The sequence below is a fragment of the Anthonomus grandis genome, chromosome 9, assembly GCF_022605725.1.
Source record: "Anthonomus grandis grandis chromosome 9, icAntGran1.3, whole genome shotgun sequence".
NCBI lineage: Eukaryota > Metazoa > Arthropoda > Insecta > Coleoptera > Curculionidae > Anthonomus > Anthonomus grandis.
This window is the reverse complement of record NC_065554.1, coordinates 9,668,240-9,681,571: the sequence shown is the minus strand read 5'-3', so window position 1 is coordinate 9,681,571 and position 13,332 is coordinate 9,668,240. Positions and strand designations below refer to the sequence as shown.

The 13,332-nt window shown below is 31.2% G+C and overlaps 1 long non-coding RNA gene across 1 annotated transcript; it reads left to right on the top strand.

Moving 5' to 3' along the window:
* The first annotated feature begins 5,487 nt into the window (after positions 1-5,487).
* On the top strand, positions 5,488-12,345 carry LOC126740781 (uncharacterized). Its single transcript, XR_007661998.1, has 3 exons — positions 5,488-5,738; positions 11,460-11,588; positions 11,646-12,345. It is a non-coding gene; the product is annotated as an uncharacterized LOC126740781 (long non-coding RNA).
* The last annotated feature ends 987 nt before the right edge of the window (positions 12,346-13,332 follow it).

The following is a 13,332-nucleotide window of genomic DNA, read 5'->3' as shown; positions in this document are numbered from 1 at the left end:
CATGAGTTACTACTTGCGTCAGAGAGTTAATAAAAAGAAGAAAAAAATAATAGTCCCAAATTGGAGCCTTGTGGTATGCCAGAAGTAGGTCGCGAACTATGTCCCCCAATCACAACTATATGTCTACGGTTATACAAATAGGACTCAATAAAATGCACCAAATTATTATGAAAACCATATTCTCTATCTATCCAATAATATTTTAAATGATATCTTATCAAAAGCTTTTTCAAAATCTGTGTATACAATATCCCTTTGACCTCTCTGATTCAGCACATCAGATATAGTTTGAGTGACACTTAATAAGTTGCTTACAGTTGATTTAGCTTTTAAAAATCCGTGTTGAAATATTGATATTTTACGATATGTTTTGTGGACCGATCAGTGGCGGATCTGGAGGGTTTTGGTAGGTGAGGCGAACCTCAAAAATTAACTATAATATATTTTCAAGTTATATAATATAAAAACAATGGACTGTAACAGGTATTATAAAACGACCAAAAATTTGATACACCCACATTTAAATTATTTAAATATTTTTAACTCCTTTTTGCAGAATAAGGCTATAAGCAACCGCGATTTTTTAGATTATTTATTTCCAACAAAACTTTCATTAAAAATTTGTTAGTTTTTGGAAAAAAAAAGTTGTACTACTTACCTTGATTTAAGTTGAAATAAAGCATTTTAAAGAATTAAAGTTTCGAACAATACAACGTTTATAACAGTTATTTATTATTGTAATGTATTTAATACACGCGAAAACAAACAAAAAATTTACCTCTATACCAGACCTAAATAACACATTTTAAAAGAAAAATAAGCTAACAAATTAAACTTTATAAACTAACTCAAGGGCTCGATTTTTAGTTACTAAAAAAGTTTTTATAATTTTTTCATAAAAGTCCTCTTCGTCTGTTTTGGAACTAGTCATATCATTAATAAGCGACTTTTCGATTGACAAGAGTGCAAGGTCAGATAACCGGTCTTGATTCATAGTATTACGAAGGTAAGTCTTTATTCTCTTAAGGCACGAAAAATGTCTTTCCACACTTGCACTTGCAATAGGTAAAGTTAATATGAGCATAATAAGTTTAGTTGTATACGGAAAAACATCTTTTAGGTCGTTTGTGAGAATATTAAATATTTGTTGTGGACTACAGCTTGAAAACTGTTCATCGCCAAATATTATTTTCAGTTCAGTTTTTAACGCAAGTCTTTCCTTTTCAAAAATTTTGTAATTTTTAACTAGGTTTGCCAACAAATCTTCAGGAAATATCTTTCTAAATTTTATAAAGTTATTGCATTCAATTAGCGCTAAAAATTGTATGTCTGTAAAGTTCTTAAATCTTTCTGTTAATTGTACAACTATTGTATCAAGAATTTCAAAATCAAGACCTTTCATATTTTCGTCAGACTTTTCTTTAAGATTATATGAAAAACTGATGGTTTGTTTGGCATTATTAACTAAATTAGCTGATTTTGTTTTTAAATTATAAAAAATATCATCCGTTCTTAATTCGCCTAATTGCGTAATACATGTATCAACATATTTTTTGCATAGGACAACATCAAATGTTTTTTTTGTAAAATGTCATAAAGAAAATCTGTTTTTAAGAAAATTTCGCTAAACACATTTAAAAGAAATACAAATTCAAATTTTAAAAAAGATTTTAGAAATCCTTTAGCACTATTAATAGAGACCACACCTGAAGATCGATCATTCATAATACTTATTTTCAAACACGGAGATAAAGTTGAGGTATTCATTTGTTAGTAGCAAAACAATCTTGGATCTGGATGCCCATCTGGTTTCGCAAAAGGACGGGATTCGTTTACCAATCAGGTTGTCTGCAACCACTGTTCGTTTGGCCGACTGATGAAAGAAATTAGGGATTCCAGATAAAGTAGCAAAAAATATTCGACATTCCTTAATAGATTTGCATCCGTCTTGAAGTACCAAATTTAGTTTATGGGCTGAACAGTGAATAAAAGTTGCTTCAGGAGCATCATTTTTAATTTTCATTTGCAAACCGTTAATGTGACCAGCCATGACACTTGCTCCATCATAGCACTGTGCCACGAGCTTTTCTCTGTAATTAAATGGAGATAAAACGCTGGCAACTAATGTGTATAAGGCTTCTGAAGTTCGGTCATCACTCACATCATAAAAACCCAAAAATCGTTCATAAATATTCAGAGATTTTTTCTCTACATATCTTAGTGACACTGCACACTGAGATTTTTCAGTAATGTCGGTGGTATCATCTACAATAACGGCAAAAAACTCCGTGTCTTTAAGTTGCTGATTAATCTTTTCTTTAATTACTTCACTGATGCAAAAAATTAAATCATTTTGAATGGTTTTAGAACAAAATGATTTTCCAAGCTTTTTAATATGATTTCGTAGTTCTTTATTATATTTTATTTTGGAATTAAAAACTTCAATAAAGTTTCCCCTATTTTCCGAACCTTCAGCCTCTCGATGACCACGAAATGACAGTTCTTGTTTTGCTAGGAGTATAGTGGTATCAATTAGGTTACTAAGTAACATTCTGTTTTTTCTAACTTTCTCATTGTATATGTTTTTACAATGTGAGACATTTTCCTGTAGTAAATCTTTTATTGTTGATATGTTTTTTTCTAGTCTTTTTAAATTCATAAATGATGTTAAATGATTGCCTGATTCCGCATGCTTTTTTGCTGACCGTTGCAAATTTTTAAGGTCATAGTATCCTTCTTTGACCCAGACAGACTTTACATGTGAAAGAAGAACACATGGCCAACAAAATAATTTTTGAGCATATAAACTCCCACACAACCAAAGATGGGTATTGTACCAAGATGATTGAAAGGAACGAAAATACTTTGAGCCTGAAACGTAATTAGTACTCTTGTGGTTGATCGACCTATATTTTTACAATGTTTAAGATTTTTTTAAAAATGGTTTAAGGAAAATTTTAAATAAATAAATATAATATAATCATCATTTTCTAATATTTAGGTCGATCAACATTTAAAAGAGGATGAATAATGAAGAGAGGTATAGTCAGCCCAATTTTATATATTTAGTCATTTAAAAAAATTATAATAAAACATTATTTGGCATAAGTAGGTTTACTTTAAATCGGTTGAGTATATGTGGTTTGGAACTTCATGTATGGCAGGAAACAAGAATAAAATTGTATATGTATAAATATTAAAATAGATTAAATTTTATAACAATATATTATTTTATTCTTAAAAATAATTAGTATTATTAAATAAAAAATAATAATAACATAAATATTATATATTATGATTATTTTTTATATTACATTATTAGTAGAAGTTTACTACATACTAATATTTCAAAGATGAAATATAAAAAAAATATATTGCCATACATGAAATTTCAACTACTCCTTTCCAAATTATTATCATCGCCCTTTCTTTACCTTATCTTTTATCTTCTTTTAAATTGCATAAAGATGGCTGAGGTCTACCAATAGTAAAATTCTCTCTTTTTTCATTTTCCGTTCTTCTGGAAAACGGAATTTCCAGCAAACAAAGTAATGGGTCATATTCCGGGCCAAACATAGCCATAATTTTTGATAATTAATTACAAATGTTTTGTAAAGTCTAAATTACAAACACTTAATACTACAAACAGTACAAAAACAAATAATTCATTTATTTTTTCCTTATTTTTCTATTTTCTAGGCTGCTAATAACGTGCTGTTCTCCGCCCGCCACTTGACTGCCAGCGGGCTTTTCTAACTTTGAAATCGTTCCGTACCGGGTATCTTTCGGTTTTTCATGCGGCGACAGCGAAGATCGCCTCAATCGGACCATTCGGTGGCGATATTTTATGATTGCGCGGGCGGGTATAGCTCAAAGAGCACGTTCATAAAGTTAAATGTTGAGGCGACGGGAAGGTACCGCTGACCAATAGGTTTTACCGGATTTATATACTACTATTTTACCGAAATTAATTTTAAAAGGTTTTAAATATTAATGGATTTTCATTTTTTAAAGGAATGCTACTGTATAATATCGTATTTTTTTAAATATTTATGCAAGGTGAGGCGTCGCCTCCCTTGCCTCACCGGCAAATCCGCCACTGGGACCGATGAAGCCTCTTTCACAAGAGACGGTATTTTTAATAGTAGGAATAGCCATGTTTGGGACGAAGAAAATCCTTATGCAATTTTTCCAAGAAAACATCAGAATCGTTGGTCTGTCAACGTATGGGCAGGCATTGTTGATGATTATTTAATTGGGCCATACCTTCTACCGGAACGGTTAACAGGACCTATTTATCTGCGTTTCTTGGAGGAAGTTCTCCCAGAACTCCTTGAAAATGTTCCACTAAACGTTAGACACCAAATGTGGTTTCAGCATGATGGAGCGCCGGCTCACTTTGCTGTACAAGTACGCGAGTATTTGGCTCAGCGGTTTGGGCACCGTTGGATTGCCAGAGGTGGAGCAGTTTCTTGGCCTCCTAGGTCACCCGATTTAACGTCGCTCGATTGTTTCTTGTAGGGGACATGTGAAGTCTTTAGTCTACGAAAGTCCAGTAGAATCAGAGCTAGACTTAATTGGACGAATAACAGCAGCATTTGAAATCATTCAAAACGAGGATCAAATTTTTAGTGTAGTCCGCCGAAATCATGTGAGGCGTTTAAATCGGTGTATTGAGGTTGGAGGAAAACATTTTGAACAATTGTTGTGATAAATGCATCAGATCCTATTTAGGTAATTAATATTTTTTCTAAATTTAAACGCGTCTTAGGGCCGTAGTTGCGTAGTGACACATTTCCGGACATGGGCTCCTACACTCAAATGGATTCTACTGTTGCACTGAACAACCCCTAGAAGTTTGATCCCATAGTTCTGAAATACCCTGTATATTCATTTTTCAAAATGTAATATACAATACTCCAAAATAAAAGCAACTTTCCCACAAATTGGGCAGTTCCGGGCGAGGAAGCGAAGTGTACCCGTTACCATATCGAAGACTATGCTTTGCCAAAATGGACCGGAATTTCTGGCTGTTAAATTTTACAATAAGCTGCCAGGAAAATTCGTGAAATAAAAAAAATCAAGTTAATATACTCTTGGTCACTAAGGCTTATTACAGTACTGATGAGTTCTTGGAGGATCATTTAAGTATTTAATTTTAAAAACTATATTTTAAGGAGTGATTTGAGAAATACATAAATAAAAATAAATAAATATTAACATCCGTATTTAAAAAAAAAGTCAAATTGAATTTATTTATAATACAATTATAGAATACGCCGTGACATACGGCATATTGTATAAATGTATTTATACAATACTATAGCAGCACAAAATATTAACCTACGGAAATAGGTTATATTATTAGGAAATAATTTCTGTAGGTTAATATTTTGTGACCAACAGTGCGAATACAAAAAGGGTTTTTACGATTCGTATGAGTTGATCAGTCGTTTTATTGATACGAATCATACGAATACGACCCATCTCTACTATCAATGTCAGAGCTGAGCCATACTCAATTTTGATAATTATTTATTTTAATTTTCACAAAATTTGATTTTAGTTGTGGTACATTATTGTTCTAGTCTTTATTAGATATGATTTTTGAAAGATGGATGATAATAAACAATGTTGCATTGACTGTATATTATTGAATATTTAAGACATTGCGAGTTTAACCTAGAATAGTGATTTTGAATTATGTCTGAACACTATAAGGCCCTCATTCCTGATGAGTAAGTTATTATTTTACAAAATGATAGATATATATAAACTTTTCTTAAATAAATTAAAATAGTAACTGCTAGATAGTTTCTAAAACAAATAGGCATTCTAAAACATATTTATTAAGAAAACAAGATGTAGCAAAATTAAGTTTTTTTTAATTGGAAAAAAGTTTCAGTCACTGTTGTTTTCTATTTCATATTCTTGTTTTACAAGAATATCACTTGTCCCATACCATAGAGTTAAGAAAGTCATTATAAATGCTAATCCCTTACCATAATAGTGACCTATTGTGAAAGGTTTTGATTTCTCCAGGATGTAATGGGGGTTTCTCCTCTATATACCATGAATGGTAGCTAGTGTTCTCCAAGAACACCACCAAGTCAGCTAGAAGAAATGTTATCATTTCTCCAAAATAATCCTTGAAAACATCTGCATTCATATCCTTGATAATATCCTGTCTGGAACTACTAAAAACTTGGCAAATCTTCTTTTATAAAACCATGTGGAATTAAGAGTCTTTTCTTTTTTCCCAATGGCACTTTAATACCCGTTGCCAGACCTGTGTGCTTAGTAGGCACTGGCTATCTTTCTATCTTGCTAATTTTTGGACAATATATCCTTCGTTGAGCCAGGTTTCATCAAGATGACAAAATTTCTTTTAGTTCTTAAGGATTTTTTCTCTAGCAAACAATTTCATCACTTTCCAGTAGAACTGATTTGCATGACACTTTTTCCATGCAAAATCCATATCTTTTAAAGTGAAGAGTTTTTACTCATCTCGGATGCTAACATCTCGGTCAAGCCCTCAATAAAATTTTGTCCAAAGTTGGTACCTATTTCTTTTTTAAAATAAAAAGAATGAACTTTTCTTCTAACTGTATGATTAGTGTCTTCATCAAGGATTCTGGCTGATCTTTTTGTGCTATGCTTCTATTTTCTTATTATCTTCTACTATTTTCGGAGGTTCTAATTGTCATGCCTTTCTTGCCCACAATAGTCTTTAAATTAATTTTCCTATTCCAATCATTCAGGAACATTCCTGTACAGCTTCACATACAGCAAAACTATCAAAGAACTGTGTTGATTTTTTAAACGATCATGCACATTTAAAATTATAACTTTATCGCTGACTGACAATGCAGGAGTAAAAGTAGTAGATCTATTATTAGAACTTTTCCTCTTATTTTTTGAATGCATTTATATAAAAATTTGAAATTTGTCACACATCATTAGCTTCTACTGAATGCTTTATGGTCCTAGAATATTATGTCATTACTTCTATCAATGCATAGTGGGTATGTAGCACAATGGGTCTTCAATCACAAACTGTCCTGAATTATTAAGACTTGTAAATTTTAGATGCCATATAATTATGATAAATATTTTTCTATTAATAGGTTTCACATGCTGGGAAATGAGTTTAATTGTCATTATGATATAATTGCTTGCTTCTGTCATTATGATATAAATGCTTCCCAGATTATTTTCGCTAGTAAAAAACTCAAAAATAAGTTAACATCTGGTGTAGATGGTGTACCTAGCTTCTTGGTTAAAGATTGCATTGGTGTCCTGGCTGATCCGCTGACCTACATTTTCAACTTAATACTGTCAACAGAACAAATTCCTGAAATTTGGAAGACTGCTAAAATAATACCTATTTTAAAAGCTGGGGACTCTGATCAAATCGTGAACTACAGGCCAATCTCATTACTCTAATTTCTCAAAAATGTTCGAAATTATCCTGAATCGGTCGCTATTTAGTCATGCAAAAGAACTCATCTCTGTAGACCAGCATGGATTTTTTAGCGGGCGATCTTGTGTTACTAACTTATCCTGTCTGTCTGGCCACATCTGTGAATCACTTGATGTTAATACTCAAGTCGTTGTTATTTATACCGACTTCCAAAAAGCCCTTTGATCGGATAGATCACTATATTTTGCTGCATAAATTAACTCAGTATGGTTTTTCAGGGAGATTATTTATTTTATTTCATTCCTACTTGATTGGTAGATCTCAATATGTTGAATAGGAGGGCTTTAAATTGAAACTTTTTAACGTAACGTCGGGTGTGCCACAGGGCTCGAACCCGGGTCCGCTCCTGTTTAGTTTTTTATAAATGACTTGATTGAGTCACTCACTTGTCATAGGCTGGCTTTTGCCGATGATTTGAAGTTATATTTAAATGTATATGGTTTGGAGGATTGTGTTTTTCTTCAGAACTGTCTAAATACATTGGAGGTATGGTGAGCTGTTAACAGGTTAGGCTTGAATGCGGCTAAATGTAGTGTGGTCAGTTACTCTAGATCAAAAACACCCTTAAATTTTAATTACTTTATTAATGATACTATTTTAAGTAGATTAGAGCAAATTACTGATCTTGGTATCACCTTTGACTCTGAATTTACATTCGTTCAACACTTCAACAACATAGTCAAGTCAGCCCTGAGAAGGCTTGGGTTCATAATTAGAAGTTCTCAGAGTTTTACTTTGGAATCTACATTAAGACTGCTTTTCTGTTGCTTTGTGAGATCAAAACTGGAGTTTCGCTGCATTATATGGAACATGCTCTATCAGAATCAAGTTGGTCTCCTTGAATCTGTTCAGTGTAGATTTGCCTAGTTGAAGTTTTTGGCCTTCAGGCAGGATGGCATATATCTGGTAAGAGGGTTTGATCTTCGGCAACTATTGGAACACTTCAATCTACATCCATTACATCTCAGAAGAATGATCTTCTCTGTAAAATTCCTGCATGGGTTACTGAATGGATTCATTGATAGTCCTGTACTTCTTTCTGGTGTATGTTTCATGGTGCCTAGGCTTAATGCTAGACATCCCCTAACATTCTTTCTGCCAAGGTCTCACACTAACATCCTGTTGAAATCGCCACTATATACAATATGCGCTATATTTAATCGGATCTGTCACATGTGCGATATAAATTTCGCTTAAGGATTTTTTCTCTAGCAAACAATTTCATCTCTTACCACTAGAACTGATTTGCATGACGCTTTTTCCATGCAAAATCCATATCTTTTAAAGTGAAGAGTTTTTACTCATTAAAGCAATGCTATCATCTCGGTCAAGCTCCATTAAAATTTTGTCCAAAGTTGGTATTTCTTTTTTGAAATAAAAAGAATGAACTTTTTTTCTAACTGTATGGTTAGTGTCTTCATCAAGGATTCGGGCGGGTCTTTTTGTGCTATGCTTCTATTTTCTTATTATCTTCTACTATTTTTGGAGGTTCTAATTGTCATGCCTTTCTTGCCCACAATAGTCTATAAATTAATTTTCCTATTCCAATCATTCAGGAACATTCCTGTACAGCTTCATGTACAGCAAAACTATCAAAGAACAGTGTTGATTTTTTAAACAATCATGCACATTTAAAATTATAACTTTATCACTGACTGACAATGCAGGAGTAAAAGTAGTAGATCTATTATTAGAACTTTTCCTCTTATTTTTTGAATGCATTTATATAAAAATTTGAAATTTGGCACACATCATTAGCTCCTACTGAATGCTTTATGGTCCTAGAATATTATGTCATTACTTCTATCAATGCATAGTGGGTATGTAGCACAATGGGTCTTCAATCACAAACTGTCCTGAATTATTAAGAGTTGTAAATTTTAGATGCAATATAATTATGGTAAATATTCTCCTATTAATAGGTTTCACATGCTGGGAAATGATTTTAATTGTCATTATGATATAATTGCTTGCTTCTGTCATTATAATATAAATGCTTCTCAGATTATTTTGGCTAGTAAAAAACTCAAAAATAAGTTAACATCTGGTGTAGATGGTATACCTAAGTTTTTGGCCTTCAGGCAGGATGGCATATATCTGGTAAGAGGGTTTGATCATCGGCAACTATTGGAACACTTCAATCTACATCCATTACATCTCAGAAGAGTGATCTTCTCTGTAAAATTCCTGCATGGGTTACTGAATGGATTCATTGATAGTCCTGTACTTCTTTCTGGTGTATGTTTCATGGTGCCTAGGCTTAATGCTAGACATCCCCTAACATTCTTTCTGCCAAGGCCTTACACTAACATCCTGTTAAAATCGCCACTATATACAATATGCGCTATATTTAATCGGATCTGTCACATGTGCGATATAAATTTCTCTCCGGTTCATGTGATTGTCGATATCTTGGTGGATCATTACTCTTGGGATTAAGACCCATGTGTTTAAGTTATAGTTAGTAGGTATAAGTATTGCAGTTAATTTAATTTAATTTTGTTGAATATGTGATTATCTTGTTAATCTTTTATAATTGGGTTTTTATATCATATTAATAGTTATTTGTCCTAATTTTTTGGATAACTTTTGAGATTGTGACTTTACTTTACTTTTTTTCTTTTCTCATTCTTTTAGGTTTGTTTGTGTGTGTTTTTTTTTAACTATATTTTTCATTGTTTTGTAACTGTTTCCTGTTATTGGGCAAGTTGCCTGTTGGAAATAAAGACTTATTATTATTATTGTTATTATATAATTGATAAGGGTTTTTCTGGGTTTAAGCATTTGCTATGTTTACTGACTTTATTGAAAAGTTTTTTAATTGGATCAAATTTATTCTTAATTTATTGGTTATATAGTCTATAACTCTATAGAGTCAAGACACTTTTTTATTTCTTATTTATTCTTATAAGTATGTTGTTTACAAATTTGGCAAATTTTGTTTTATCAATTAAGGAATATTGTTTATATTTTTTTGTTGTTATTGTTAGGTTATTAATTTTTGTTGTAATTTAGTTCGTTAATTGGGACATCCCGTATATATATGAATAAATAAATAATATGTGTTACAATTAAAATCACACATGCCTGCACCCTTCGTTCATTCAAACCCTACCTTTTTTTCTCCCTTTATTCATTAACTAGGTACTAAGTTTACCTAGGCCCATTGATGACCACTATTTATTTACTGAAATTTACATTTTATTACTCTCTGCTAGTTGAAATGCAATATGGCTCTAAAAATGGCATAAATTATGTGTCAAAACTTTGGGCTCTATGGCAATAAAATTTGAATTTAATTATGAACAAAGCATTTATGCTTTACTATTAGTACTAGTACTAAGAGCAACAAAACAAAACATTATTTATAATACAATATATATTCTTAAATTAAGTAAAATAAGGTTAAAATCCAATTCCCGCTATTTACTCAAAATAACAATATATAGCTAACACAAAATAAAAATATGACACATGTAGATAAAAAATATAAAATTCACAGTTTTGCAGATATCATGGGTAGCTTTCTTATCTTAGAATACAAGTTTGTAAGTCTATATGCAAGTGCATTTCCAATTAGACATTTCTTCAACCTCTGGTTGATATCCAACCTGTGGTCTGCAGACTAGGTTGAAATCAATCAATGCATGAAAAAGTCACACAGACATTATTTATTATTAGACAACATTAAAATAGTGTATCTATTTACCTTAAGTTGCCTTATAGTAGTTAAATTACATTTTTCAAGTTTCTCTACTTCTTTCCTTGTTGTTTAATAGAAGCTATTTTTATAAAAAGTTTAATTATTTTTTCAACGATGTGTTATTGTTTTAAATAAAATAAGACTTTTAAATTTGATGATTCATATTTTTTATATATTTTTTAATAAAAAAACTTGTCTACCTTAAAGCTTTATACTGTAGAGTTTAATAATATTAAATAGCTAATAGAAATATCTTTTACTTTGTGTTTTTAGCGTAGTTATACAGGAACTAATTAAGGAAAGTCGAAGAAGGCTGAACCAGTCAGTCGAGAGTGCCCGCCTCAAACCAAATCTTAACTTTTTTCAAAGAACGGTTAACGGCTTGGTTTCAACCAATAATAGGTAAAAAATAAAATAATTTTAACTGTATTAATGTTACATATTTATTTCTATTTTTAGGATAGAAAAAAGTCTGTATGCAGTTAAAGTTAAGGCCTCGAACCAGAAATACAAGAAAAGTAAAACGTTAGTAATTCCGACTTTAACCTCTTCGCCAAAAATAAGCCCTAAGAAAAAAAATCATTTTGTTTCGGCTGCTACTGAAATCTCAAAAAGCTCTCATGGATATTTAGGTTTTTCTTATAAAACTAAAAATAACAAAAAATTTAAAACAAGTGATAAACTAAAAGAACTAGAAAAATATATTGAAGGGGTGTCCACCGACTCGGAGGATGATTCGGGTGACTCCGTAGTTTATATAAAGACTGATAAACATTTATATGATGGGTACAGTAAAAAAGCAACCCCTAAAAGCGAAAATAGTAGTGTTATTTTAATCTCTAGCTCTGATGATGATTTTCCTTAAAGTTCTTCCTTAAAATCTTCGAAAATAAATCTAAGCACAGAAAGAGAATTGAGATTGCTTGAATAATTGTAATAATTAATTTTCAATTATATTCAGAAAAATGTGCCTAGAGTAACCAGTCCTAAGTGAATTTTACTAGCCATGGCATGCTTATTATAATGTAAATCTTGTTCCTTTATTTTTGTAAGATATATTTAGCCTAAATTTAATAATAGTGTATAATTCGTTAGAATTATTTGACATTTTGAGCTATTCTATTTTAAATGTTTAAAAATATATGTATTTTAGTTTAAATGTATATAGATATTCATTATTTTATCAATAGAAGCTGACAATTTGGTTTATTAGGTATATTTTTTAAGAAATAAAATACGGTGGATTTCTGTCAGTTTTCTTCAAACAAATTATAAAAAATATATATTCTACTGTATAGTTACCAAATAAACAAAATTTTTAACTATTTTATTATGAATAATTCAAATGCCCTTTTTATTAGAGAACATGTCAGTGAAGTAAATGTGCAGAAAAACACTTTAACACTTTGACCCCTGCTCCAGGTTTCACAAAAATTATGTATCCGAACTAAAAATTTTTTTTCATAAATTTATTTTGAAAATTACTTGTCAAGACAATAAGGATTTTAACAGTTTTTTTTTTAAAGTAGTGATTTTAGAATGCGTGTATATTTTTGATACACGCAGTTCACAGAAGCTGACATTTTCTCATTACGGTTATATTAACCTGCTTGTATGAAAACCAATACCTACACAATTTTTTTATAATAAGTTTATTCAAAAAGTAGAAAAACTTACATTGGACTTAAATTTACATTTTTTTGGATACATTATGTGTTTTGAAAAAGCAATTTAAACATAAAATTTTTTTGTCTGTACATCCTGAACATCTAGTGTTGTTCGAATAGTACATTGTTTCGAATTTTTGGATGCATGCGCTTTTCCGTATTTTTCTGAGTAATAGTTATAACAAACCACGCATCTTCCTCTCTTTGCTTGTTCTTCCAATCGATGAGTTAATGCTGGCAGAAGAGGAACATCTTCATTGTCCTTGCACAAACTCTCAACAAGGCTCTCCCTAATAAAACTCGTAATATCCATTTTTTTGTCTAAAGCTAAAGTTATTACACAGTTTTAGTGCATTGACAACGCTAGTACTTGCTATGACTTCTATCCCCACTTTCTATAGAAATTATATTTTAATATTACTATAGAAAGATATTTGGTCCGAGACATCAATGTAGGACTTATTAGCGTTATATTCGAT